Source organism: Cervus elaphus, chromosome 11 (genome assembly GCF_910594005.1).
Source record: "Cervus elaphus chromosome 11, mCerEla1.1, whole genome shotgun sequence".
In the NCBI taxonomy this organism is placed as follows: Eukaryota; Metazoa; Chordata; class Mammalia; order Artiodactyla; family Cervidae; genus Cervus; species Cervus elaphus.
The window spans coordinates 3064415-3092102 of NC_057825.1; the positions used below are offsets into that span (position 1 = coordinate 3064415).

Consider the following 27688-nt stretch of genomic DNA (forward strand, 5'->3'; position numbering starts at 1 on the left):
TGGCTCTGCACACTCATAATAACGCATCTTGCCTCACAAAGTTGGAGGCACCGTTCACTCATTCATCCGTTCATTCATTCATTCCATGAGTGACCCTCAAGCAGCTCAGGGCTCAGAGCTGCCCCCAGACCAGAGGGGCTGTTGCAAACAAGCCGCCCTGGGGCCCGGGCTTCGCCTCCAGAGGGTGAGACAGCCACGGGGTAAACTCACCGGTTTGTCATCCAATCACGCTCTCATCTGACGCTGGATGGTGAGCGCTCACCCGGACCATTGGACATGTTTCTGCAGTGCCCTTGCTAGTCGTGGCACTGGTCTCACGGAAGGCGCTGTTCCCCGGTTTATCAAACGTGCTTTCAGGGCAGCTTGGTTGTAAAGCTGCTGCTTGTGTGCCAGGCGCTTGCTGAGCATGATTTCGGAGGTGCTATTACAAATGCTGCTGAGCAGATGAAGAGACCGAGGGTCAGAGAGGTGCCCGGCCGAGCCCAGCAGGGACAGCACGGGGGCTGTCTGACCTGGCAGCTGATATCCCCTCCCGGCCTCCCGTGGGGCACTCCTCTGACCCTCATCAGAGTCAGCCTTGTCTGGGACACCTCTTTCCCGCCAGGCTCTGAGGGCCTAGCCAGGGGCTGTGGCAGTGGGACTCTGGTACCAGGCATCGTCTCAGGAGCCTCCCACCCCCATGACAGCTCGCCAAGCCATCAACCATCAGACAGAGGAGGAAAGCCCAGCCCAGGAGGGCCGGGCTGGGTCGGGGGGGGTCCTGGCTCCCCTAAAAGAAGCACTGGGATGAACTGGCCCCTCCTGTTTCCACAGCCCGGATCTCCCCACAGATAAAGTGAAGCCGTCTTTGGACTGTTTCCGTGAACGTGACCACTTGGGACCCCACCGAGCTAGAGTCGTAGAGTATAATCGTTCCTCTGTGGCTGGCCGATTTCACTCAGCATGATGTCCTTGTGGTTCATCCACGCTGCCAGCTGCATCAAGATTCAGTTCCTTTTCGGGGCTGAATCGTATTCCAAGGCTAGTGCTGCCCACACTCACTTCCGCTGTTCACCCATCAGGGCAAACTCAGGTTGCTTCCACATTTCAGCTGTTGTGAATAATGCCGCTCTGAACATGGGTGAGCAAATTCCTACTCAAGTCTCTGTTTTCAGTTCTTTTGGGTAAACATCCAGAAGTGGGATTGCTGAATCGTCTGGTAATCCTTTTTTTACATTTTAATTAATTAATTAATTTATTTCTGGTCGTGTTGCGGAGGCTTGCAGGATCTCAATTCCTCAGCTTGAGATCAAACCCGGCCCCGGTAATGAAAGCATGGAGGCCTAGCCACTGGACCACCTGGGACATCCCTCTGTGGTGTTAATAATTCTATGTTTAATGTTTTGAGGAACCATCACACTGTTTTCAAAGCAGCTGCACTATTTTACATCCCACCAGCAGTGCACACAGTTTCCAATTTCCCCACATCCTCATCAAAACTTGTTTTCTGGTGGTTCTGTTTTATATTTATAGTATCATGATAAAATGGACATGAGATGGTACCTCACTGTGGTAACGATCATTTTCCCTGATGATCAGTGGTGTTTAGCATCTTTTCACGTGCTTGCTGGTAAAATGTATATTTCCTTTGGAGAAATGTCTATTTGTGTTCTTGCCCATTTGGAGTCGGACTGTTTGTTTTTGTCGTTTTTGAGTGGTAGGAGTTCTTTTTTTAAAAAGAAAAGCATTCTTTTAATTTATTTGACTGCACTGGGTCTTCGTTGCGGCACGCGGGATCTTCGATTTTCATTGCAGCAGTGGGATCTTTACTCGCAGCACGTGGGATTTAGTCCCCTTAGCAGGGATCAAACCCGGACCCCCTGCGTTGGGATTGAAGAGTCTTAGCCACTGGACCGCCAGGGAAGTCCCTGTAGGAATTTTTAGTGAATCCTGGATATTACTCCTTCTCATGTATATGATTCTGGGCTGCCTCTCCACCGCCTTGATAGCGTCGTTCAAAGCACAGACATTTCATTCTGAGGCATCCAAGTCTCCTGTGCAGCTTCTTTACCCATCGGCGACTGGAAACAGCACTCCCCGGGGAGATCCCGGGGTGAGTGGTCCTTCCCTGAGGTTCTCCTTGGGGCATACCTGGGACCACGTAGCCGGGAAAGCTGCTCTGAGCTCCCCCAGGAGACAGTGCTGGTCACTGGGGAGAGGTGATGAGTGGCTGCCGGGGGTGCACCGTGAACCCAGCCCCCACCCTAGGACAGGGGCGTCACCTGCCCTGGAGGCAGGCGAGGCACCGGACAACGCAGGTCCTTCTGACAGGTGCCTACTCTCGGGGGCCCGGGCACACGCTTCCTCCCAAGACCTCTCATTACAGACGTGGATCCGATGCAGGAGGGAGGCTGGCTTCCAGTCAGTCACTGGCCAAGGGCTGCCCCAGGGCCACTGATAACCTGGCACATTGCTGCTCAAACTTGGGGCTTGGGGGCCAGGATGGGCAGCCCTGGTCATGTCACTCCTTGTCCTGTTCTCAGCACTGTTTGATTCTCCTGGAGCCGCCATTATAAAGGGTCACAGGCCAGGGGCTGCCAACAACAGAAATAGATTCTCCGCATTCTAGCATCTGGTTCCATCACTTTATGCAAATGGAAGGGGCAAATGTGGAAACAGTGACAGTCTTTGTACTCTTGGGCTGCAAAATCACAGCAGACAGTGACTGCAGCCATAAAATTAAAAGATGCCTACTCCTTGGAAGAAAAGCTATGACAAACCTAGACAGTGTATTAAAAAGCAGAGACATCACTTTGGTGACAAAGGTCCATGTAGGCAAAGCTATGGTTTTTCCAGTGGTCATGTATGGATGTGAAATCTGGACCGTAAAGAAGGCTGAGCGCCGAAGAATTGATGCTTTCTGAGGTTCAGGAGAAGACTCTTGAGAGTCCCTTGGACAGCAAGGAGATCAAACCAGTCCATCCTAAAGGAAATCAAGTCTGAATATTCAATGGAAAGATTGATGCTGAAGCTGAAGCTCCAATGCTTTGGCCACTTATGGGAAGAGCTGACTCATTGGAAAAGACCCTGATGCTGGGAAAAAGTGAAGGCGGGAGGAGAGGCGGATGACAGAGGATGAGATGGTTGGATGGCATCACTGACTCAATGGACATGAGTTTGAGTAAACTCCTGGAGTTGGTGACGGACAGGGAGGCCTGGCATGCTGCAGTTGATGGGGTCGCAGAGAGTTGGATGTGACTGGGCAGCAACAGTTCTGGAGGGCGCAGGCCTGCAATCAAGGTGTCCCAGTGCCACGCTGCCTCCGAAGTTTCCAGGGGAGGGTCCTTCCTGCCTCACCTAGCTGCTGGGGGCTCCGGGGTCCCTTGGCTTGTGGTCGTGTCTCTCCAGTCTCTGCTCTGTCTTCACCGGGCTTCTCGTTTGTGACTGGGTCTGTTCCCTCTTCTCTTTGAAGGGCACCTGTCAGTGGGTTCAGCGCCCTCCTCAACCCAGGGTGGTCTCATCTCAAGACCCTTAACTAATTACACCTATTTGGACCATGTGTCCAAATAGGATCCCTTTCTGAAGCTCCTGATCCACATGAACTGGGGCCCCTGCCCAGCCCCCCGCAGGCCCTTGGTACCGCCCACCCGGCACATTGGGCTTAGCTTCTCCCCCAGCAGTGAGGCCCAGCGATCAGATCTGTGGCCGGAGCCCTCTGGCTGGGCTTGTGGTTGCTTCATCGCTCAGTCGTGTCTGACGTTTTCGCAACCCCACGGACCACAGCCCGCCAGGCTCCTCTGTCCATGGGATTCTCCAGGCAAGAATACTGGAGTGGATAGCCATTTCCTTCTCCAGGGGATCTTCCCCACCCAGGGATCGAAACCATGTCTCCTGCATTGGCAGGCGGGTTCTTTCCCCTGGCTGGGCTTACCCAGTTCTTTTATATACGATGACTCTGGCTTCCTGGAGTCTCCTGGTCCTGGACCGATGGGGTACGGCGGCCTTACAGCTCCAATTTGCTGCGGATGCTCCCTTGCTCTGGGTCCCACTCAAAACTGACTGTGTTCTGAGCCGCCCAACAAATGGGGTGGAGCAGTGCCCAGGGGGGTCTCTGGAGCTGCCTGTTGGACGACTGAGGCAGCCGGGGCAGGTGCAAAGGCGCCATTGTACCACTACCCTCGGAGACCAGCAGTCTTGGAGGGCGGCATCGGTCTCTGCAATCGGTACCACCCACTGGGGGAGAAGCCCCTGAGTCTCTGCCCGGCTTATCAACCACGTGGCACCTCCTGGGACCAGTCAGATTCTCTCAATATCGTCAACACAGCGAGCTTGTAGGATGCTCCGCAGAGAGGCACCACTCCTGACCTCACCTCCACGTTCCGCTGGATGGTCCGGCCACGGGTCACAGTGGTCTCCCGGTGAGCTCCCTCGGGTGCACAGCTGCTCTGGGAAACAGCCAGGCCCTTCCAGGAGGCACTGGCAGAACTGCCTCTGCAAACCTTGCTTTGTCATCACAGGGTCCTTCCTTAAGGGAACCAGCTCCGATTCAAGTGCTGGGCTCCGGGTCTGAAAGCTGGCTCGGGCCCCGGACCTGGGTGAAAATGCTTCTCCCACAGCAGCTGGCGCCGTTCCGGCTCACCTGTCCCCACACCGTGGGACAATCCCCGGGCCAGCTGCCCCCCACGTTCCCATCGGCCTCGCCCCACGGCTGACAGAGACCAGCGCGCCCTGCAACCGTTGCCGCGGGTCCCTGGGGGCTAGACATGCCGGCCGCTGTCCTGGCTCAGCTGCCCTGGGGCAATTCTGTACCCCTGGCCTCTGCCCTCTGACACTCCCCACCACGGAGGCTTCGGGAGCTGGGAGGCGGTTCCTGGAAGCACCCTCTCCCGTCCAGCCGGCCTCCACGGCTCGGCCACCACGGAGCCTCCGCTGCCCTGTGCTTCCTCCTGCGTAGGCCGGGCTGGCCTCTGGGCCCTCTGGGAAGGCAGAGGTGGGCAGAGGGTTCTCTGCGTCCTTCCGATGCTCACACATGCTGCCCCCGCCCCTCGGCTAATGTGGGCTGAACCCCAAAACCAGCTCCAGGGTCAAATCCTGACCCACAGCCCAGAACCACCATCAGGACTCTCCCCATGCTGCATGGCCACGGCCCCCGCCCTGACCTGCATCCTTCAGACCCCCAGGGTCCTGTGGGCCCTTCCTCACTAGTCCCCCTGCCCCTGCCCCGCTGGTCACAGCAGCCTGGCCTTGGGAGGGGCCCGGGAGGGAGGGGGAAGGGGAAGGTCCCATGGGGCATCTGCGAGGCGCCCGGGACAGAGGGCTGCAGACCCCTAGAGGAAGGAGTGGCCACTTCTGGGGGTGTCCTCTCCTTGGCCTCCCTCACCCAGGGCCCAGAGTGCCCTCCCACCAGGTCAGAGCCCTGACCCCTCCCGGGGGGCGTGCCTGCCTCCGCTGCAGTCCTGTGGGTCCACCAAGGTCCTGGTGCCCAGCGTCGCCCGCCCCAGCTCTGGCCGCAGGGTAAAGCCAGGGGTCTGGGTGAGCCTCTGCTCCCGTGGGCAGAGGGGAGCTCAGGCTGAAAAACCAGGCCAGACCCAGCCGTGACGTGATCGTCCCCCAGCCCCTGGGGTCTGGGAGGACTGCGGCCGGCCTCCCCTCCCATATCGCCCTGGCAGGAAGGGTACACACCTGTGGCACTAGGCCGGGGCTCTTCAGCCGCCTGGCCGGACAGCACTTGGGTTCCAGAACCCCACCCTGAGCATCCCCTCCGTGGAGCCACCCTGGGGCCAGTGGACCTGCTGCAGCTTTCTCAGGAGCAGACCTGAAGTCCAGGCCGGCTCAATCCTTGGAGGAGCCGGGGAACCACACGAAACACACCCCAGGACTCCCTGGGAGCGGGGGCCGTGTATTGACATCTCCAGCCCCCAAATGCTGTCACTCCTGGGCAAAGTGGATAAGAATATAGGAGCCAGCCGCTGGAAGAGAGGCGACGGAGGCAGAGCACCAGCGGATTGGGGTGGGAGGAGGGAGCATCAGGCGGAGCGAACAGTCAGCGTGGGGGACTGGTGGGGATTCGGGGCAGTGAGGCAATCTAGGAGGACTTTCAGGTGGTGGTGTGGCCAACCCAAGCTTCACCCGGGAGGCTCCTCTATTAAAGACAACATGGGCCTTTGAGGCCCAGCTCCCACTAAATGAGCCTGTTCTTACCTCTTTCAAGGGCACAACCCCATGGGGCCCTACTCTCTGGGCGTGGAAATCTAGCCAGGGTGGCAATGGGACGCCACAGGGGCCACGAACAGCTTCCTCCTTCCCCTCCTCCAACTTCCTCGCATCCTCAGGGGCCCCTCCCCCGGAGGCCTGGCCACAGGGCCCAGTGCTCAGACCGAAGCCTCCTCCAGCTTTGAGCTCCCGGGGAGGCCATGCCGGGTCTCCAGTTTGGAAGGACAGCTGCACCCCAAATCCCAGAGCTACACTTCCACCTGCTCCCTCCCCGCCTTCCTGCCGGGGAGAAGGCAGGCCCCTCACCCTGGACCCCCACATCTGCCGCTTCCCAGCGGTGGTGCCACAGAATCTGCAGGCTCTGCCGGCGCCTCTTCTGCCCCAAGTCCCCCTCCACCGCCGTGAGCTTCTAAGGAGGGATCATGAAACAGCGTCCGAGGCTTAACCCCTTCAGGGCTCCCCTCTGCAGCGGGATCAGAGCTCCCTGGGGCCTGGGTGGTGGGTGGTGTGTCGGGGGAGGCTGTCACTCTCCTGATGCCTTTCTCTCTCGGCTCCCTGGGCCTCACCCCCTCCTCCCTGTTTCTTGGAGGCGCCAAGTACTGGCCCACCACAGGGCCTTTGCACAATCTGCTACCTGGCCAGCTGCTGCGCCCGCACTGACTGTCTGGGCATCCGGGTGGGTGCACGCAGCCGCTCTCCGGTCTGTGTGGTGAGCTCCTGGGAGCAGAGCTGTGCCCACACACAGTAGATCCTCAGGGAGCGAGTGAGCAAGGCAGGGGGGAGGGGCACGATCCACCGTCTCCCACTTGGGGAGGCGCTGGCTCACCTGCCAAGACTCAGAGAGGGCCTTCCATCCACCCAGGGGTCCCAGGACACCCCCGCCGGCTGCAGGGCCTGAGGGTGATGGGGTGGCAGGGGCCCAGTGAGGGGTTGCCCATCCTAGGACCCCTCTTCTTGCCCTGCCCCCTGGGGTGCAGAGGGGCCTTGGGGGGCAGGCCAGACCAGCCAGAGAGGAAATCCTTGTATTTTTGAGGACAAATGGAAACAAACCGCTTCTTGTTTATTTCCTGGTGAATTGTGCCCAGACCAGCAGGCTGGGGGGAGCCGAACCGGAGTTAACTCTTTCTCCTCTGGATTTAATTGTCCCTCCTTCCGGCTGGCGCTCCTCTGAGGCTCCCAGAGCCTGGGGAACCGCTTTCCTGTACTCCAAGGGGGAGGGGAAGGACTGAAACACACACACAAATCAAAGCCTCAGTGATAAATAAGCCCCCCAGCCTGTGGAGTCTGAGAACCCGGAAACGCCCCCGCGTCGGCCCCCGGCTCCGGGGGTGTGGGGCCCGGGGACCTGGGGCATCTGACCGGGAGGAGCCTCGCTAAGCCTGCGGGTAGCTTCAGGGATCCTGGGGTGGGGGGCTCGTCTGCGGCAACTTTTTCCCATTACCTCACCCGGAAGGGCTGAGCCGGAGCAGGCTGAACCGCCCCCCTGGAGCCACTATCAGCCCAGAGCTCCGGACCGGTGTCCTTGCGTCCTCTATCGCCAGGGCTGCGGTGAGCCCAGGGTAGATGCAGACCCAGTGTGCCAAGGGGCCCTGACCCTACTGCCCTGGCACCCCCCTTCCAGGCAGCAGGCTGGCCTGGGGGGCAGACCCTGCAGGGGCTCAGACCCGCATCCTGGCTCAGCTCTGAGCAGTGCGCCCTGCAGGCTCGGATGCAGAAACTCATCAAGGCCAAAGGGCGGACCCAGAGCTGGCGGGCAGGGTTCATGCAGCAGGAGGCAGGTGGCCCCACCGCGAGGAAGGTCACTCTGGGCCCGGCAGGGGCTCTGACCTCCCAGGCCTCCCTACAGCCTGGAGGCTGCACCCAACCAAAGAGGACTCTGATGCTGCTGTGGGAAGGGCCGGGGTGGGGGCAGCCCGCTGGGGAAGGCCTGGGGTGGATGAGCCCCTCACCTCCCACGGTCTGGAGGCGGGGCTTCTGCAGCCCAGGACCCCTCCTTGGCAGAGCCCGGAGAGGTGGTCTCCCGCCCACCTGCCTCTGGCCCCTGGGGCCCAATGGCCCGCCTGCTCCGGTCCCCTACCCCCAACTAGCCAGGCTAGACCCCGCCCCCAGCACGCTGGTTCTCACAGTCCCAGGGCCACTCCCACGCTGCTCCGCAGTTGCCTCCCCTGGCTCCCAGCCCCCGCCCCGCGGCTCACTGGAAATGCCGACCAGATGTTGGGACAGCGGCCTGTGGGGGGTGGTGGGAGGAAGTGGCTGGGGAGGGTCCACCTGGAGAGTAAGCAGGGCCTGGCGGGGCTTGGGCACGTCCAAGAGAAAGGGCCCACGCCACCCCCATTGATCAGACAGGGAGACGAGGACCGGGAGGCCCACGGCTGACCCGCCCAGGCCAGGGGACACAGGCCTCCGTTGGGGTCTCTGCCTCGCTGTGCCTCAGCAGCCCTGGGCCTCCCTGGGGGGGCACTGTGGGGGCTCGTGGGTGCCCGCCTCTGCCCTGGGCCAGCCCCAGCCCAGTGCCACCCTGGCGCCCACCTCCCCAGCGCCTTCAGAGGCCCCGCCCACCGGCGTGCTTCCTGGGCCACGGAGCCAGGTGATAGCCCCACTCTGGCCCCCACACACTGTGCAATGTGTACACACTCTCGTCCACACACGTGTGCACACACTCGACACACACGTGTGTGCACATGTTCACACACGGCAATGTGTGCACGTGCTCAGCAACATGTGTGTGCATGCATGCGCGTCCTCACACGTGTGCACATGGTCATCCACATGCATGTGCACACACTTGTCCTCACACATGAGTGCACATGTACACTCGCAGGCATCCACCCAGCACACACACCTGAGGACAAGCACATGCTCACACGCACACACAAACGTGCACACACAGGAGCACCCACGCAGCCCGTGCTCATGTTCTTGTGCATGTGGTGACACCCTCACACACGGACGGAGCCCTAACACGTGCACACAGGCGTGGGGTACAGCCGGCTCCTCTCTCAGCCACCAGGCCTCACCCAAACCCGTCTGCAAGGCCCTGGGCCCCAGGCAAGGAGCTGGCAGGGTCGCGGCTAGAGGGAACCTGCAGCTGTGTGATGCCCTGTGGGGAGGCAAGGAGATGCCTCCAGGACGGGGCACCTGCCCAGAGGGTCCCTGCGTGGGCAGAGCCAGGATGGCTCCCTGCACGGGGTGGCCAGACCCCCTGTCCCGGGACCTCCCGCCGTCTGGGGTCCCGCTCTTGGCCCACCCCGGGCTCTTGACTCAGCCCATGTGTCACCGGATAAACATTTATTGGATATTTCCTGCCCAGCCCCAGTCCTGAGTGCCTGTCTCCACCATCAGCGCGGGGGCTGAGGGAGGGGGTGAGTGTGCAGGCCGGGTGTGTGGGAAAGTGTGGCGACGCGAACGTGCACCTGTGCGGGGAGCCGGCCCCTCGGCCCTGGAGGGAGCGCTGCCCTGTGCTGGCCCCCTTCCCGTCCGCGGGGCGGGGGGGCTGGGTTGGAGGCTGGCCCTGGCTGCCCCCTAGGCCGTGGGGTCTGGCCCTGTGGTCCTCCCAGCGTCTGGCTCCGCTGCTCCGGGGTCTGCGCCTTTCCGCAGTGCCCAGGCCTTGCCTCTGGGTCTATGCCCGAGTCGACCCCTGGAGCACTGCCTGCTGTCTCGGTTTATGGGACCCCCGCCTCGCTCACCCTGCTGGCCTCAGCCCCCGCCTCAGGCGTCTCTGCAGAGCCCTCACAGGGCTGCCCCTCCTGAGGGCGGGTTCCCAGGGGCCCACGGGCCCGACTCGCAGTGAGCGCTCTGCAGACACGTGGAGGGTGAATGAATGAATGAACGCATGAGCCTCTGCTTGGCTGGGACGAGCAAGAGGAAGCATGAAGGCTGCTAGGGGCCCAGGAGGAGCCCCACCCAGCCCTCCTCCTTCTCACCACCCTGTCCCGGGGTCCCATCCTGCAGGTGCCAAGACCGAGGCTCGGAGAACTAGAGGTAGTCATCCCTCGTTGCTGAGGTCCAAACCTTCGACTCCTGGGGTGGGGGCAGCATCCCTGTTGGCTGGTTCCAGAAGGGACTGCGGGCAGAGGGGCAGGGGCCGGGTGACAGGGAAGTGAGTCAGGCCCCCGCGTCCAGGCTGACCCTCGCTGGCTGTGTGCCCTTCAGTGTGTTGCTGGCCCTCAGTGTCCCCTCCCGTAACCACCTGAGGGGCAGCCCCCAGACTGGGAGCAGGGTGAGGAGCCCTGGCTCCCCGGCCACACTTGCTCGTGACCCCGTGACCCGAGGCGTGCAGGCTGGGCCCGGGTGAGCAGCTGGCCTGCCCGCCTGCCCGTGGGAAGCAGAGGGTGAGGGGGAAGGAAGGCTGGCTCCAGCCAGCCTGGGGGAGGGTGGTTGCAGGGACGCCCCGGGGCTGCTCATTGTGACCAGGGCTGCAGGGGAAGGAGGGAGGAAGCTGGGGGGGCTGCAGACCCCAAGCAGGGGGGCAGAGGGATGGGCGGGAACTGCCAGGCCGAGGTTGGGCTCCCCGGCCACCCAGGCCGCCCCTGGAGACCAGCACCGCCTGGCCACTTCCCTGGGGACGGGGCGGTTGCTGAGTGCTTGCTGCGTGCCTGGAGGGAGGCAGACACCGCGGTCAGCTAGAAAGGGACACACCCGCCGCGCTCCAGGAGACGCCCTGCTGGGAACCCTGCAAACCTGGGAGGCGGGGCGCCCTGGGATGCGGGGGTCCAGAAGGCTCCAGGTGGCCCTGCAGGGGGGTGGGGGCATCTGCGATGCTATTAGTGTCTGGGACAGCCGTCACAGAGGACCACAAGCCGGGAAGCTTAGAGCAACAGCAGGGAACTGCCTCCCAGCTCTGGAGGCCAGTCTGCCTGCAGGCCGCCATCCTTCGGAGGCTCCGAGGGACAGTCTGCTCCCTGCCCTTCCCAGCCCCTGGCGGCTGGCCGGCAACCCTCGTGGCTCCCGGGCTGACAGCCGCATCGCTGTTATCCCAGCCTGCCTTCACACGGCCTTCTGCTCTGCATGTCTGTGGGGCTGTGGACACCTGTCATTGCATGTGGGGCCACCCTAACTTGGGAGGGTGTCATCTCCAGATCCTGCCTGAATTACATCTGCACCGACCCCGAGTCCAGAGAAATCCTCCTTCGGAAGGTCCACGTGGACCTACCCTTGGGGGGCCGCGATCCGACTTGCCACAAACACCGTGGACCCTCGGCCCAGCTCCGGACATCCGGGGGACCCTGCCCAGGTGCTGTCTTCAGTCTCTGCACCCTTGAGTCAGAGTTAGCTGGTGGGGGGCGGGAACGACCCTTGCAGAGGGAACAAAGGCCAGGAGGCTGGACTAGGGCACTAGGGCCCAGGCCCAGGCGGGGGGTCTCCCTGCTCTCTGTGGATGGCCAGCTGCCTTGGCTTCCTGGCAGTGAACCCGGCCCCCCTGCCCGCAGGTGGCTGCTATCCTGGCCCTGGAGGTGGAGGCTGTGGGCCCCGTAGCTGGGAGCTGAGCAGCGGACAGCCTGGGCCATGGGCAGGCTGGGCCGGGGAGCAGAAAGGAGACACCTGCTGTGGGCCCGAGGGCCTGGGAAGCCTGCGACAGGTATGTCCCCAGCCACCAGGGCCGGGCCTGGGCTGGGCTAAGGTTTCCTGAGCCGGTGCCGAGGCTGGGCTGGGGCATCCCCAGCCCGGGGCCCGGCTCCCAGGGCGCCGCAGAAATGTCCCTTTGTTGGCCGAACAAAGCAGCTTTGAGCCGGGGCCTTATCTCAGGTGCAGTGAGATGGGACTCCGTCGAGCCAGGCGGGAGCCAGCCGGCCAGCCTGGACAGGGCCCCCCCCACCCCCGCCAAGGAGGGGCAGGGCAGGGTGGTCAGAAGAGGCTGAGGGGTAGGGGGTGGGCTGCCTCCTGCTCTTCGGGGCCCGTGTGGGCTCACAAGGGACGGAGCAGGCCCATCAGATAAGGCCCAAGTAGAGAGGTGGGCACAGCAGGCAGACACACCCAGGTGTCACGGGTGGGCACAGACACACCCAGCGTCACGGGCAGACACACAAGTGGGCACAGGCTGGCCTGGGATGAGGGTGGGGCGCCCCCTCCGTGGCAGGGGCCCAGTGGTCTGGGGCTGCCCCCTGGCCCATGCCTGGGTCCCTCTGAAGACAAAGCCCCCGACTCTGGGCACCTCAAGGGCAGGGCCAGGAAGTGTGTCCTTCAGGGGTCCCTGCACCTGGCCGAACCAGCCCCCCCCCAGGGTCCCAGGGAGCTCAGAGTCCCACCCAGGCGGTGAGGGCAGGGCGGGACGCCAGCCAGAGTGTGGCGGGGACGGGTCAGGTCAGGACAGCTCGGTGGGCCTCAGGCGTGTGGCCAGCTGGGGCCCCGCTGTTGCCCTGGCCTCCGTTTCCCCACCTGTGCAAGGACCCCTGGGGCTCCAGGGAGACTCAGCCGCCCTGGGCACCCACCTCAGGCCGCCTTGATGGGTGGGGCCCCCAGGAGAGACGGCGGTGGAGGACAGAGATGGGAAACGGGTGGGGTCGGTCAGCGGCACAGCCCGCTGCCCACCTACCCCCCACCCCCGACAGGCGTCTCGGCGACCTGGCGCCCACGCGGCCTGCAGGGCGCTGGACGCAGACGTGGGCATTCGGCCCCCTCTCTTCTCGCCCCTGTGTGTACTGAACAAACGGAATGTGTGAACGAGTGGATGAGAGTCAGAAAATAGGAGGAAACAGGCAGGCCCAGCAGCCCAGGAACGCCGGGTGTCTCCAGCAGGAAGTTCTCTCATCAGGCCCAGAAGATGCAAGGCTTTTCGGGAAGACCGAGGGGTGAGGGCGCTGGGGCTGGGTGCCCGCCCTCCCCTCCAAGGGCTGCAGGATGGCGGGGGGGTGGGGGGGAGAGGGATCCCGGCAGGAAGACTTCCTTTCTGACGGCAGGTTGGAGGTGGAAGTGGGGGTGGGTGGGGGCGTGGAGGTGCGCAAGACTGAGGGGACGGGGGTAACGGGGTAGGGGATTGGCGGGGGCTGGGGGGTAGGGGGTAATTTTCTGGCTCAGTGAAGGCGGGTCTGGGCAGACACCCTGCCCACACCCTCCCTGACCCCTTGGGAGCTGCCTGGCCACCAAAAATTGTCGTGGTGGCTGAGAAGGACTGGGAACGGGCAAGACCACCAGCAGGCCCTGTCTAAACAGGCTTATCCCCGTGGGCTCTGTGGGGAGCAGGGGCCGCCCCCTCCCAGCTATAATTAGGCCCGCGTTGGAGCTGGGCCCTGGGAGGACCAGGGCTTTGCCGTACAGAGCCCCCCTGCAGCCCCCGGCCCAAGCCCCTGGAGCTTGGCCAGGCCGAGTGAAGTCCAGCCCCATCCCCTCCTTCCCCGCTCCCCCCACCACCACCCCGGGTCCTTCCCCTCCCACGTCCCTCCCCAGCCCAGGGTCAGAAGGCAGTCACTAAAGTGGACGGTCCCCTTCCCGCCTGCGAGCTGGGTCTCTCTGTTTCCTTTCCTCCCACTCCCCTTGACTTTCCCACAAACATCTCTGCGCATAAAAATAACTTCGTTGGGAAAGACAGTCCCTGGCCGCCTCCTTCTGAGCCCCCATGCTGAGGGGGTCTCTCGCACACAAGCCCGGCCCAGGACGGGGCTGCGGGGGGGGCCCTCTGAACACTGGGCCATCCGCAGCTGTTTTTAGAGAATTTCACCAACAGAAACACCCAGACTGGGTTTGTTTATGAGTAAGCGGTGTTCAGGGGTGTAAACGTGGGGCTGACACCGGGAGTCTCTGGGCCGGGGGTGGGGGCAGCCTGTGACATTGTATACCTGGACGCTGTCGGTTTTTTACCAGGGAACATGACTTCTGTCGTTAAGACCATTTGCCAAGTCATTTAAAATCTTTATTTTATTGGTTGGGAAAACGGTCTTCGTACAAAACCTAGCCACTCCCCACACCCCCCACCCCGGGAAATAACGGTTCCCACAGGGCGGGGCCTTTGCAGCTGGGGGAGCGCGGGCTCAGCCCCCCGGGGGCGGTGGGCTTGGGGGTGCTTGTGGTTTTTCGGAGAACATCCTCACCACATCACTAAGGACAGAGCCTGCCGGCCTGGGGGTGGGGCTGCCCAAGGGCCGGGAGCCTGACGCAGCGCCCTGTGGCCCCCCGGGCTGCCCCCTGAGGCTCAGTGGCCCTGGGTCAGCGGGGGGCCCAGCGGAAGCCTGGCGTCCAGCTTGGCACCGGGGTCTGCGGTACTAACCACACACCTACACGGTCACTCGGAGGGAAGAAGAACCCCCCCGCAGTCACCGGGTCCCCTCTGCCCACGCCGCATCACGACCTTGCGACTCCCTCAGCCCCTCGCGGAGGCCATCGGTTCCTACGCGGGTTCCCCTTGGGGTCTGGGACCATTTCTCTAGGTGCGTGCTGACGGGGCCCAGCTGTCTCTGAAGGCCGGGGACAGTTTTATGGGTCTTGGAGCCTCACGGCCCCATCGCCAATGCCGCCAGAGTCCCCGGCTTCCCACAGTCTCGTGGCCCCGGGATCAGTGGGCCTCCGCTGGGGTGGGCTCACCCGGCTTCTCTGCTTTAGTCTCGCCCTTCTGCATGTCCGTCTCCCGCAAACATCCGTGAAGTGCCTCTGGGAGCAGGGGGTCGCCGCATGGACTTTTCCCTGGTCGCGGTGGGCAGGGGCTACTCTTTGCTGCGCTGCGGGGCTTCTCACTGCGGGGGCTTCTCTCGTTGTGAGCACGGGCTCCAGGCACGTGGGTCTCCGTAGTCGCGACACGTGCGCTCAGTACTTGTGGCTCCCGGGCTCCAGAGCACAGACTCAGTACTTGTAGCACACAGGCCTGGCTGCTCTGGAGCCTGTGGGATCTTCCTGGATCAGGGGTCGAACCCGCGTCTCCTGCATTGGCAGGCAGGATTCTTTACCACTGAGCCGCCAGGGAAGCCAGAGGTGCGAGATTTTGTGCAAGATGCTGAGGTGTAGCAGCCTAATCTTGACATCCTCCTGCAAAGCATGTTTGTTACCCAGGTTTTTCTGAAAGGGTGAAGGCGGAAACACCCCAAATAAAGAGCGAGATGTGGGGACCAATGCCGAGGGATCCTCAGTGTCCACATTGCTCAACTATATGCAAATGGATTTTAAAATCTGGGATGAAAAGGGCAATTTTAACCAAAACTTGCACTAGAAAATATCGAAAATGTAAACATACCAGTGATCAGAGAAGAAAAGCAATCGTATGACCCACCCACTTCCCACCAAAGCACAGGTCGCCAGCGGGATTCTGCCAAAGTGTCAGGAAGGAGATTGCTCTAGTGTGGTTTCAACTGCTTCAGCCCATAAAGGAAGGGGAAAAAAAGAAGGAAAAGAAAAGCTTCCAATTTTATTTTATGGGAACAGTATAATATGAATATCAAATGCAACTGTAAAATTGCACTTCAGTTCAGTTCAGTTCAGTCGCTCAGTCGTGTCCGACTCTTTGCAACACCATGAATCGCAGCACGCAAGGCCTCCCTGTGCATCACCAACCCCAGAGCTTACTCAAACTCACGCCCATCGAATCGGTGATGCCATCCAACCATCTCATCCTCTGTCGTCCCCTTCTCCTCCTGCCCCCAATCCCTCCCAGCTAAATACATTAAAACTGTAGACAAATTTCACTTTTGAAAATCAGTGCAAAATTCCTAGGCAAGCATCAACTGGCAGAACCTAGCAGTCCTAAAAAGATGAAGCCCCCTTCTCCACCCCTAACTGGACCCTGGGAGCCAGGATTCCGGCCCGCACCTCTGCCCCCTCGTCTTCACCCTCCACGGACTTGCCCTCTGAGGCTGCAGGTGAGGCTGGGCAGGGACGGGGGTGGAAGGCGTCTCCACCTCGCTGCCTCCCCTTTTGCCCGGCCTCATCCCTCAGCTGAGCATCTCTCTCCACGTCCCTGTGCTCACCCGTCCCAGCCCTAAGGACTGGAGCGCACATGGCCCTCGGGCTGTGGGACCCCTTGCTATTTCCCCAATCCCTGCCCCCACCTCTATAAATAGTCCTTTTACAAAGTCTCTTCAAATCACCTCATCTGAGCACACCATCTGTGTACTTTTTGCGCTCTGAATTATATGATTACACCTCACCTTTTAATAGCTTGAAAGAAAAGATATTCATCTCCACTGAGATCCAAAAAGGCATTTGATGAAATGCAACAATATTCTGGATTTTAAAAAATCATAATAAAATAAGCTTCCCTGGTGGCTCAGATGGTAAAGAATCCACCTGCAATGCAGGAGACCCAGGTTTGATCCCTGGGTCAGGAAGATCCCCTGGAGAAGGGAATGGCAGCCCACTCTGGTGTTCTTGCCTGGAGAATTCCATGGACAGAGGAGCCTGGTGGGTTACAGCCCATGGGGTCGCAGAGGGTTGGATGCAACTAAGCAACTAACACTTTCACTTTCAATAAAATAGGACTGGGTAAATATTTTCTTAACTTGATAAAATATCTGTCTTCACCCCAAAACAATACCTTGCTTAATGTGAAAACTTTAAAAACACATGTATAAAAAGTCAAAATTGGACAAAGGGATCCACCATTATTTAACATTGTTCTAGAGGTACTGGCTAGTGAAATTAAACAAGAGAAAGAAATAAAGTTATGACTATAGGAAAAAGAGATAAATGGATCACCACTTGCAGACAACTTTATTGAGTATCTGAAAAACTGAACTCTTCCAAACAGTTAAAGAATTTGTTATGGAGTCTGGGAGCAAAATAAATACAGGAATCTCAATATCCTTCATGCACAAATATTAACCCATTGGGTGATATATGAAAGACTATCAGTTCAATTCAGTCACTCAGGCGTGTCCGACTCTGCGACCCCATGAATCGCAGCACACCAGGTCTCCCTGTCCATCACCAACTCTCAGAGCTCACTCAAACTCACGTCCATCGAGTCGGTGATGCCATCCAACCATCTCATCCTCTGTCGTCCCCTTCTCCTCCTGCCTTCAATCTTTCCCAGCATCAGGGTCTTTTCAAATGAGTCAACTCTTCGCATGAGGTGGCCAAAGTACTGGAGTTCCAGCTTCAACATCAGTCCTTCTAATGAACACCCAGGACTGATCTCCTTTAGGATGAACTGGTTGGATCTCCTTGCAGTCCAAGGGACTCTCAAGAGTCTTCTCCAACACCACAGTTCAAAAGCATCAATTCTTCGGTGCTCAGCTTTCTTTATAGTCCAATTCTCACATCCCTACATGACCACTGGGAAAACCATAGCCTTGGCGAGGTGGACCTTTGTTGGCAAAGCAATGTCTCTGCTTTTTAATATGCTGTCTAGGTTGGTCATAACTTTCCTTCCAAGGAGTAAGCGTCTTTTAATTTCATGGCTGCAAGCACCATCTGCAGTGATTCTGGAGCCCCCAAAAATAAAGTCAGAAAAAATAAATAAATAAATAAAGTCAGCCACTGTTTCCACTGTTTTCCCATCTATTTGCCATGAAGTGATGGGACCAGATGCCATGATCTTAGTTTTCTGAATGTTGAGCTTTAAGCCAACTTTTTCACTCTCCTCTTTCACTTTCATCAAGAGGCTCTTTAGTTCTTCTTCACTTTCTGCCATAAGGGTGGTGTCATCTGCATATCTGAGGTTATTGATATTTCTCCCGGCAATCTTGATTCCAGCTTGCGCTTTATCCAGCCCAGCGTTTCTCATGATGTACTCTGCATGTATAGGATTGCTGTAAAATTATAAAATATTTGGAGATCAATATGATATTCCAAATTCACATTAAGAAAGATTTAAAATGCTACTGAAGGACATAAAGCAACATTTAAACATATGGAAAGACCTAACTTAAAATATAAAGATAATACCATAAAGAAATCAGTTCTTCTTAAAAAATCCATAAATATATTGATGTTTCACTTTCTGAAAAGCTAAATAAGACACGTTTTTCAATTAAACAACCTTATTCTAAGCTTCATGTAGAAAACTAAACAAGCAAAAACAGCCAAGAAAATTCTGAAGAAGCAGCTTATTTCAATAAGAATTAGGTTTGGTTGCTATAACAGAAACCCATACTCAGAGGCTTATTCTGATGAGTGTATATTTCTCTCTACTATGAAAGGAGCCGCTAGTGAGGCAGGCAGCAGAGGGCTGCCTAGCTGTGGTGGCTCCATGGTTCAAGACACAGGATCCTTCCATCTCTCTACCTCACTCTTCTGTTGTGTGATTTCCTTTCCAAGTGTGTCTAGTGGTGCGAGATGGCTGCTGGATTCCGGTCATCACGTCATATTCCAGGCATCTGGGAAGAGGAAGGAAGGAGAAGATTTCCTTTCCAGAGAAATTCCTTGGAAGCACCAAACCTCACTTCTACTTCCCCCTCTAGAACCCCCGTCGGCCCCGTGTCTAGAACCGAGTCCTGTAGCCACAGTTCTCTGCTTTGCAGCTGGGAGATGCAGGTTCTCAGCGCTTTGCTGCCTCAAATAAAACCAGGTCACAAAGCAGGAAAGGTGAAGGTTACGGCTCCTGCATTCTCTGCCGGTGTAAGACGAGGAAACTAGCCCCCATAAGCATCAAAACCGCTAAAAGCGAGAAGAGTTAAAACAGTGGGATGCTAGTGCAAGAATAAACAGGTAGATTAAAAGGACACAATAGAACCTCAAACGGTTCCAAACATGTAAGAGAATCCAGCATGTGACAAACACAGAATTTCAAATCAGTGAGAAAAGATAGCTCATTCAAGACCAACCCATACCTGGGAAGCCATCTGGAAAGAATAAAGAGAGTAAGGTTGGAGGTATATCTCACACCTCATACTAAAATAAATTCCAAATGGGTCAGAGATTTCAAAGGTGAAAACTGAAATCACAAAGTCTTAAAGAGAAATAGTAGAAATTTCTTTATAAACTTGAGATGAGAACTTTCTAAGCAGGATACAAAATACAAAAACACCCAAATACACACAAAGAAGTATTTTGATCATTTCAAACACATGAAATAAAATTTCTGCGTAGCAAAAGCCACACAAAGCAACTTGGGGAAAATATTTGCAAATTGTATCAAACAAAGAGCTCGTTTCTAGCATATGTAAAGAACTCCAGCAAATCAATAACAGGGTCACAATACAGTAGGGGAAAAAAATGAAAAAGCAAAGGGTATGAACAGGAGTCTCAATACCCTTCCTTTTTCATGAAAGGAAAAAGCAAATGGCTCCTGAAGAGATGAAAGACACTCAACCTCACTCCTGGTGAGAGAAATGCAGATGACGGCTGCACTGATGGTATATACACCTATCGGACTGGCAGAGACTCCGATTACACACTGTTGGCATTGCTGAGAGAATACAGGGACTCGCACATATTACTGTAAATTATTAGAAATGGTTACAGACTCACCTGGCAGGTGTTTGGCAAAATGCCTCAGAATTACAAACTCACATCCTGCGACGCAGTGGTCCCACCTCTAGGAAGGCATCCTGCCCATAGTCGCCTGGGTACCAGGTCACGGCAGCACGGCTCTGAGGCAGCCAGAAAACACCTTCAATGCCCACTGCTGCTGCTGCTGCTGCCAAGTCACGTCAGTCGTGTCCGACTCTGTGCGACCCCATAGACGGCAGCCCACCAGGCTCCCCCGTCCCTGGGATTCTCCAGGCAAGAACACTGGAGTGGGTTGCCATTTTCTTCTCCATCAATGCCCATTAGTGGGATGTATTATATAGGCCACATGGGAAGGCAAAGAGTAGGCAAGAAGGCCTTCCAGTTTTAACACAGGGCCGTGTCTGCAGGCCGCATGAGATAGAAAGGAGCCCAGCGGGCTGTGGGATGGGTTTCTGATTGTGTCGGGGAACAGGGGGGCTGGCGGAGACGTGTGCACTAGGCGTGCCTGCGGAGCTGGTCTGGGAAGGACCCACAGGACCCGGCACCCACCGGCTCTCAGGACAGGCCGCGTGAGAGCCGGGGCGTGTGCGGAAAGCCTTCCTTGGCACACTCTTCGGGTCCTTGCTGGTTTCAGGACCGGGCGAATGCGAGTGAAGGAGTGGCTGGGGTGCTGCCAGAGGATCTGGGTCGGGACTCTGCGGGTGTGGGGCGAGGTGTGGGAGGCTGGAGAGGTCGCTTATTCATTCATCAAACAGGCTGCTGTGTGCAGAACTCAGTCCTGACCAGGCAGGCTCTTCCCTCTGGACTCAGACCTCCACAGCGGTGACGCAGCGCCATTGCGGCGGGGAGCGGGGAGGGGGGGCACCGACAATCCCTCGGGGCCAGAGTCACGCTGTGGACAGTCAGGCCCTGAGGAGGGGCACCTACCAGGCTGGGATTCCAAACAGAGGAAAGAGAATGCGTAAGGCCCAGGCGGGAGGCCCAGTGAGCTGCCCTCTCCACCCAAGAAAGTCTCTGTGGAGGGGCTGGAGGCTCGGCCCACAGAAGGGGGAGGGCCGGGGTGGGGGACCCCCTCCCTGCGGGCTGCTGAGGGGGCAGCTCCCAGGACTGCTTTCTGGGGAGGCCCGGTCCAGGTTCATCAGCATCTCATTTGCATGGCCATTCATCCTCTGGGGCATTTCCAGCCACCCCAGAAGCCCCTTCCTGCCCTGGAGAAAGGGACCAGGCCTGGGTCCCCCCCCAGCGCCCCCCACACTGCCCCTCTCCAGAGGGCAGGACAATGGGGTGGAGAGGAGGTGGAGGCGGGGTCTGGCTGGGCAGCCAGGCTGGCGGGAACCATTGTGTGTGGGGCCCTGAGTGTTTGCATAGCAAGTGCCTTGGCTGCTGAATGGGGCACAGGCATCCCAGGAATGCTGCTTGAGCGCCGAGAGCCCACAGTCTCCAGCTCTTGGCCAGCCAGCCACATCCTCGCCCAGCTTCTGAGTCCTTCTGTCACTCACACGTGGCAGGCACAGGGTGGACAAGGATGAGACTGGCCAGGTATGGGCACCAGGTGGGAGTGACCACGGGCTTACCAAGCACAGTGGTTCAGGTTGTGCACTGCACATCACCAGGGAACCCCATTCACCTGGGCGGCCACAACCGCCAGCAACCCTGCAGTCTCCCTGTTAACCTCAGTGATCTCAGCAGTAAAAGGGGACAGGACATCCCTGCCCTGAGAGGGCATCTGCTCTCAGCCCAAGGTGGGAAGGAGAGATGTGGCAGAAGCGGGGGCGGGCGGAAGAAAGGAAATCTGCTAAGTCTGTGAGACGGGCGAGGCCCCTGTCCGACAGGCTGTGGGCCACGCAGGAGCGTGAGGGGCTGCTGTGAGCCGTGTGGGGTCATGGATGCCTTGGTGGGGTCCCCCCTGCAGATCTGGAGTGACAGCCGGAAGTTCGGAAGCGGCCCCTGCCCACTGTCTGTGAAGTAGGGGAGGTGGTTAGGGATGGGGCCTGCCTCCCAGGGAGCGGGAGGTGAGTGGGTTGCTACATCAGCGAGGACACCGGAGTCAGCACCCCAAAACGTGTGGCCAGTCTGATTGGCACTGTTCCCAGAGACAGGTCCGGGGGTGTGCTTTCTGGGGGGTGTACCTGGGGGAGAGAGCAGAGGGCAGAGGTTAAGAGGTGGGAACAGGCCTGGGGTGTGGCCAGGCGCAGGGAGGGCTGTCCGTGACATTGGGGATTGGGGAGGTTGGCACGGAGCAGGTGGGTCACTGGGGATGGGGGCAAATGAGGCCAAGGGGCAGCCAGGAGGTGTAGGGTGCGGTGGTCTGTCCCCTGTCTGCCCCGGCCCAGGGACGTGCCATCCTGGGAGCAGGTGGTCAGTGGAAGCCATGGACAGCCTAGGGGTGGCAGGGCCCTGACCAGCCCTGAGTTGGCATCCACAGCCCGGCAAGGGGACACTGACAGACAGAAGGCCAGTTGGGGCCAGGCTCCCTGGGAGGCCCGAGCTTGCAGGTGGGTGGCCCCCTCCGTCCCCTGCTGCCCCCTGGAGCCCCTGGGAACTAGACAGCGTGGGTCAGACACTCTCACCTGCTCCGAGGGGACTCGACCCTACTCTGCTCCATGTCAGCTGTGTGGTTTATGGCCAGTGGCTCCCTGTTCCTAGCCTCAGCAGCCCATCCGTCAAATGGGGATGGCCACTGACGTCACCAGCCAGGGCTGAGTGAGAATTCCGACTGGCTCCACGGAGCTGGCCGAGGGGATTCTTGTCGGCACTGGGACAGGCCAGGAGAGCTCCCTGGTGGAGGCAGCACTGGGAGTGGGAACGTGACCAGAGGCAGGTGGGCTGAGGTCCCCAGTGCTGGGAGGGCCAAATTCCCAATGTGAAGATGAAGAACAGGCTCTGGGAGTGGCAGGGGCTTGCCAGGGACACAGAGGTGGGTGGAGAGGGAGCGCTGGGCAGGGTGGGCTCAGGAGCCTCTAGGGGAGGACAGCAGACAGAGAAGAGGGGCACCACGAAGCCAGGAATGGAGACGGGGGCCCCGACCGCCAGGCCAGGTCTGGGCATTCTCAGGACATCTCGTGGTGTGGGTCAAACCTGGGGGTCGGGGCCGGAAGGCTGGGCTGACGGCTGGAAACAAGGATCTTGTCCACCTGCAAACCAGAGAAGCGGCATCGGAAGAGCCTCAAGGCGTTGCAAGGAGCTGAGCTGGCTCCCAGCCTCAGGTCTTCCGGGGTCTCCAGTGAGGGACGGGGGTGCCTGGCTTCAGGGCAGAGAGAGGGCATCTCACCCCCCCCACCCTGGGAAGTGGTGCTGGGGGCCTGTCCCCGCATCTCAGGGTCCAAGTGCCAGACGGGCCTGCCAGCCAGCGGGTCCAGCTCAGCTCTGGTCCCTGGCGCAGGGCCCTGGCTCTGGCTGAAGGGGAGGCCTGGCTTGGGGTGAGGGGGGAAGGGCTGGGAAGGACAGGGCCTTCCTCACCTGGGGGCACAGTGCCAGCCCTTACCCCTGGGACTGGCGTCATGCCAGTAGGAGTCAGCTACCTGGAGGGAGCACCCCTACCTGTCCACACTTCAGGCTTCTGCAGTGGAGCTGAAACTCACATAACATAACAGAAGTGTGTGTCTTAGTCACTCAGTCCTGTCCCCCTCCTTGTGACCCCATTGACTATAGCCCACCAGCTTCTCTGTCCATGGGATTCTCCAGGCAAGAATACCGGAGTGGGTAGCCATTCGCTTCTCCAGGGCATCTTCCTGACCCAAGGATAGAACCTGGGTCTTCCGCATTGCAGGCAGATTCTTTACCGTCTGAGCCACAGGGAGGTTCCCAACATACAAGGAGCCACTTTAAACTGAACCATTCAGTGGCATTTCACGCATTCTCTGCGGTGAGCAAGCGACACCAGGATCTAGTCCCAGAACCTCCTTGTCGCCCCTGGAGGAGACCCCGCCCCATGGGCATCACTCGTACCCTGCGCCCGCCCCGTCCGGGCCGAGTCGGCCTACCTGCAGGATTTACTGCCTGCAGGCTCTTTGTATCAACAGGAGCCTGTGGCACCTGCCTTCCTGTCTCCCCTTCTTCACTGAGCACAGGGCCCTGAGCACGTGTCAGGACTCCAGTCCCTTCCTTCCCTCTTTCCTTCGTTCATTCGTGCCAAGGGCAGCACTCAGCCTGTCCCCGCGAGGTCCCCAGGAGGCCACGTGGCAGCCACCCCTGTCACCTTGAAGCCTGTGAAGAAGACAGCGCTGCCCCGATTTCCCGGTGAGAAGATGAGGCCTGGGGGAGGTTAGGCGGGCTGGCATCCCTCCCAAAGACCAGGCCCTGGGCTGTGCTTTTAGGGAGGGGCACGAAGTCGGGGTGGGGGGGCTCGGCAGGAGGGCTGAGGGCAAAGGCCAGGAGGGGTTGGGTGGAGGGTCTGAAGTCAGACCGGGGCTTCCCCACTCAGCCCTGGGCTGGCTCCCCATCTGGGGCGTGGAGGGGAGGAAGGAGCAGCAGGCACCCACGGGAAGCCAGCCTGGGCCCGGCCCGGCCCCGGCTCCTGGCAGAGAAGAGCAGCGCTCCCACTCAGCCTGGAAGCGATCGGCATCTCGTGTGAGCCTTGAGATGCTTGACGGTGAGAAGGCTGCCGTGCGGGGCAGTGGGGCGCCGCTCACTGTCCGCGCGTGGCCTTTTCCAGCCCACTCACCTCCCTGTTGGGCTCCTGGGTCACCTCTGAAATTAGGTCTTAAGCAGAAAGAGTAGGGAGTGCTCTGGGGTAATGTGCGTGGCCCAGTGCCAGCCCGATGGCAGCAGATGGTGGGAGGCTTCCCCCTACCTCTCTGCGTGGCCCCTGGGGTCCTGGGGAGCCTGGTGAAGGCTCAGGCCCTCTCCCCAGGAAAACCGAAAGCTCAAAATCCTGCATCAGACTCCAGGGTGTTCTGGGAACCGCTGCCGGGGTCATCAGATCCCATCCTGCCTTGCCTCTCTCCCCCCACATGACTCAGGTTCCCCACTTTTGCACGGCCTTCCTCACCGGATGGTCAGATAACCCATTAGAGAAAGAAACAGTGGTGTCCACTGGGATGAACGCGGGCTACTGCCGTCCATGGGCTCCCTGGCCAGAGTCCCGGCCTAACCCTGGTTGCCCCAGGCCCTGCCGCGGAGACTACTACGGCCGCAGAAACCTGGACAGCAGGTTAGGAGGAGAGCGGCCGCAGGTGGGCGCAGGGGGCTGCTCTCTCGGGCCTGCTGCCTGGCATGTGGGCCAGAGGTTCCTCTGTTCCCTGGGGCCCACTAGCCCTCAAGGGTCAGGTCCTTGTTTTCCCCGCCCTCCTTTAAGGAGGCCTGCGTCTCACCCCAGGGTCAGCGTGTGGCCTGGGTGGGATGGCACCCTTCCCCGGTCGGACACCTGACCACTCACCCACCTCCTCCATTCGTTTGCACACTCTGTGCCCTGGGTCAGAGTGTCTGGACCAACACCCGGGTCTGGAGCTCACGCTCTCCCAGACATCTGAGGGGCCCAGGCCCTTCCCCACACCCCGATCCCAGGCCCTTCGCGGGGCAGGGACACCGACCGCAGTCCACGTTCTCTTTAAGACCCCAGCAGGCTCCAGGAGCGGGGGTAGGGGCGGCTGGTAGAGGGTTCGACGGTGTCGACCCCCAGCCAGTCTCCCTGGGAGAGGACCCCTCACTCCACGCATCCTTGTGGCCTAGGTGTCAGAGACCGCCCCCACCTCCAGTGTTCAGGGCCAGGTCCCAGCTGTGAGAACAGGCCTCACCCCAGCCGACAGCATGGGCGCCCTTCCTCCGGACTCCCCTCCAGAGAGCCTCCCACCCCTGCAGCTGCTGAGCTGGAGACAGAGCCTGGAGTCCCAGCCCCTGGGGGCCCCGGGGTGGGGGGGGGGGTCTCCAAGTCCGGGGTTTTGTGAGAAGGTCCCCGCCGCCCCCTGCACGACCCACAAAGCAGAGCAGAACATGGCAGGAGCCCAAACCACTGTTTCCTACCACCTGGAACCAGGGCGGATGCCGGGGCACCCGAAACGCCAGGCGCTCAAGGCTTCGTCCCCGCAGCCCGGAGACGCCGTCTGCCGCCGCCTCCTCCTCCCATCGCATAGGAACGTTCCCACGTTGTTGGAACTTTCCACAGGCCTGACTTCTAACAACTGCACATCATTCAATTAGACAGACGCGGAGGGTTTCTCAGCCGACCTCCACGCACATCTGGGTGGCTTCCGGGTTCTCCCGCTTATAAATAACACAGCCAGCGGAGTCTCCGGGCGGCTGGTTTTCTGGGTTTCACATTATTCTTCAGGTTAAATTCCCAGAAGCAGAATCACTGGTTCAAAAATATGAACACTTTATTCCTGTTGCTACACACAGACGTCAGAATAAATCTGGGACTCTGTCTGGCAAGGAGACGGGACCCCGTGCTGAGCTGACCCCTGGGGCCAGGCTGCCCGGGAACCGGCCACTCCCCAGCATGTCCCCAGGGGCCGAGAGGGGGGCCTGGGCTTCATCTGGGGCGTCGGGCGGGCACCAACCTCGGCCCACGCTGTGGGCTCCCTGTAATTCCCACGAGGGATCCTGGTGGCCTCCAAGCTGACTCGGCAGCTGGAGACGGGGACGGGGGTGTAGACACCAAGAAGTCATCACTTCCTGCCCATTTCAAACATTCTGTGAAGCCCTATGACCCAGCCCTTTCCCTTCCCGCTGGGCCTCCAGCCCCCTGGATTTTCCTGTTTACTGCACCCCAGAGGCTGGCCTTGACCTGGCTCCTCTCCTCTGGGGCTGCTTCCCGAAAGGACCGTCCAATTCCATTTTCAGCCCAGGCCGGCAGGTCCGGGGCAGATGGGCTGGCCCGAGGGTTGACACCCCACAGCTGGGACGGACGCCAGGCCGTGCTGTCCCCAGCCCGTGCAGCTGAGCAGGGCCCTGCTGTGGGCTTGGGGCCCCGGAGCTGGGGCGGGCTGTCTGGCTACCCATGGCCTCAGAGGCTATGACCCTGGGAAGCCAAAACCAAGCTCTGGGGTCACTCAGCGCTCAACTCGGTGCACACAGGGAGGGTTAGGGTAGCCCAGCCCAGTGTGACTCCAACCTAGGAGCTCAGAGGCTCAGCGCGGTGACCCCCCATCTTTCTACTCCAGGAAGAGCCCAGCCTGAGGGATAATGCTGGGGGGCAGTGGTCTTGCAGAGACCACCGTGCCGTGGGGAAGCGTTCCGTGCCAGAGCGCAGACACACCATGACGTGTCAGGCTTCCTTCGTGTGGGTCACATGCCAGCAGGCCTGTGGGCTGAGCCTCCCAAGGCGCACCCTGCAGCGCTGGGCAGGCAGGGGGCATTTTTCACCCTGTGTCAGCTTTCTAATCCTTGGCCCATCCCACGGGATGAATAGCGTAGGAAGAAATAGTCCCGTTTTCCAGAGGAGAGAGGTGAGGCGACTCACTGGGGTCACAAAGCTGGTGAGAACAGCCAGGATGAGGCCTTGAAGCCAGGCCTTCTCTTCTCAGGCTGGGGAGGGGATGGACCCTGGAGTGCGGCCAGGCCAGGGTCCAAAAGAGCCCCTGTGGACAGCGGGTGGAAGATCCCAGTGCCAGGCACCCTCCCTGAGGACAGTGGGCTGAAGACCCCAGTGCCTAGCACCCTCCCTCTGGACAGCAGGCTGAAGACCCAGGTGCCAGACGAGGCTCCTGCCCCGGAGCCGGGCTCCCTCCCAGGCCAGGCCCAGAGGGGGCCCCACCTGCATGGTCTGGCATCAGCCGTGTTACCTCCTACTGTGACCTGCGTCTGCTCTGCTTTAGCATCATGCCTGACCTCTGGCCACCCCTTGCCCCTGTCCCCCGCATGTCTCACTGCACCTCTCTCTGGGGCGGGTTGTCGGCCCTGCTTTACAGACGGGAAGGTCGATGCAGGAGAGCTGGACCCGCCTGAGGAAGAACGAGGACCCGCGGAGCCTGGGGGCAGCCCAGCTCCGGGGCTCCCACCCGGACACCAGGCCCTCACAGTCTCAGGACGGCATGAGACTCGCCCAGTGAGGGCCAGGCCGGCCTGGCTGGTTTCTGGGGGGACACACCGAAGCCCAGCACCTGCCGCGGTGACGGGAACGTCTCCTAAGAGTCAGCACAAACTGGGGCCTCGCTGTGGGGCCTCCGGTGGCCTCCGATTCCCGCTGTGAGGCTCCCCTGAGCGCCTAGGTGCGGAAACACCTGCTCGCCCCGGGATGGAGGCAGCG

The 27688-nt window shown here is 59.9% G+C and overlaps 1 long non-coding RNA gene across 1 annotated transcript; it reads right to left on the minus strand.

The window, feature by feature from the left end:
• Window positions 1-17806: 17806 nt before the first annotated feature.
• LOC122702721 lies at window positions 17807-25825 on the minus strand. Its single transcript, XR_006343297.1, has 3 exons — window positions 23198-25825; window positions 18337-22637; window positions 17807-17861 (listed from the first exon to the last, which is right to left on the minus strand). It is a non-coding gene; the product is annotated as an uncharacterized LOC122702721 (long non-coding RNA).
• Between the last annotated feature and the right edge of the window lie 1863 nt (window positions 25826-27688).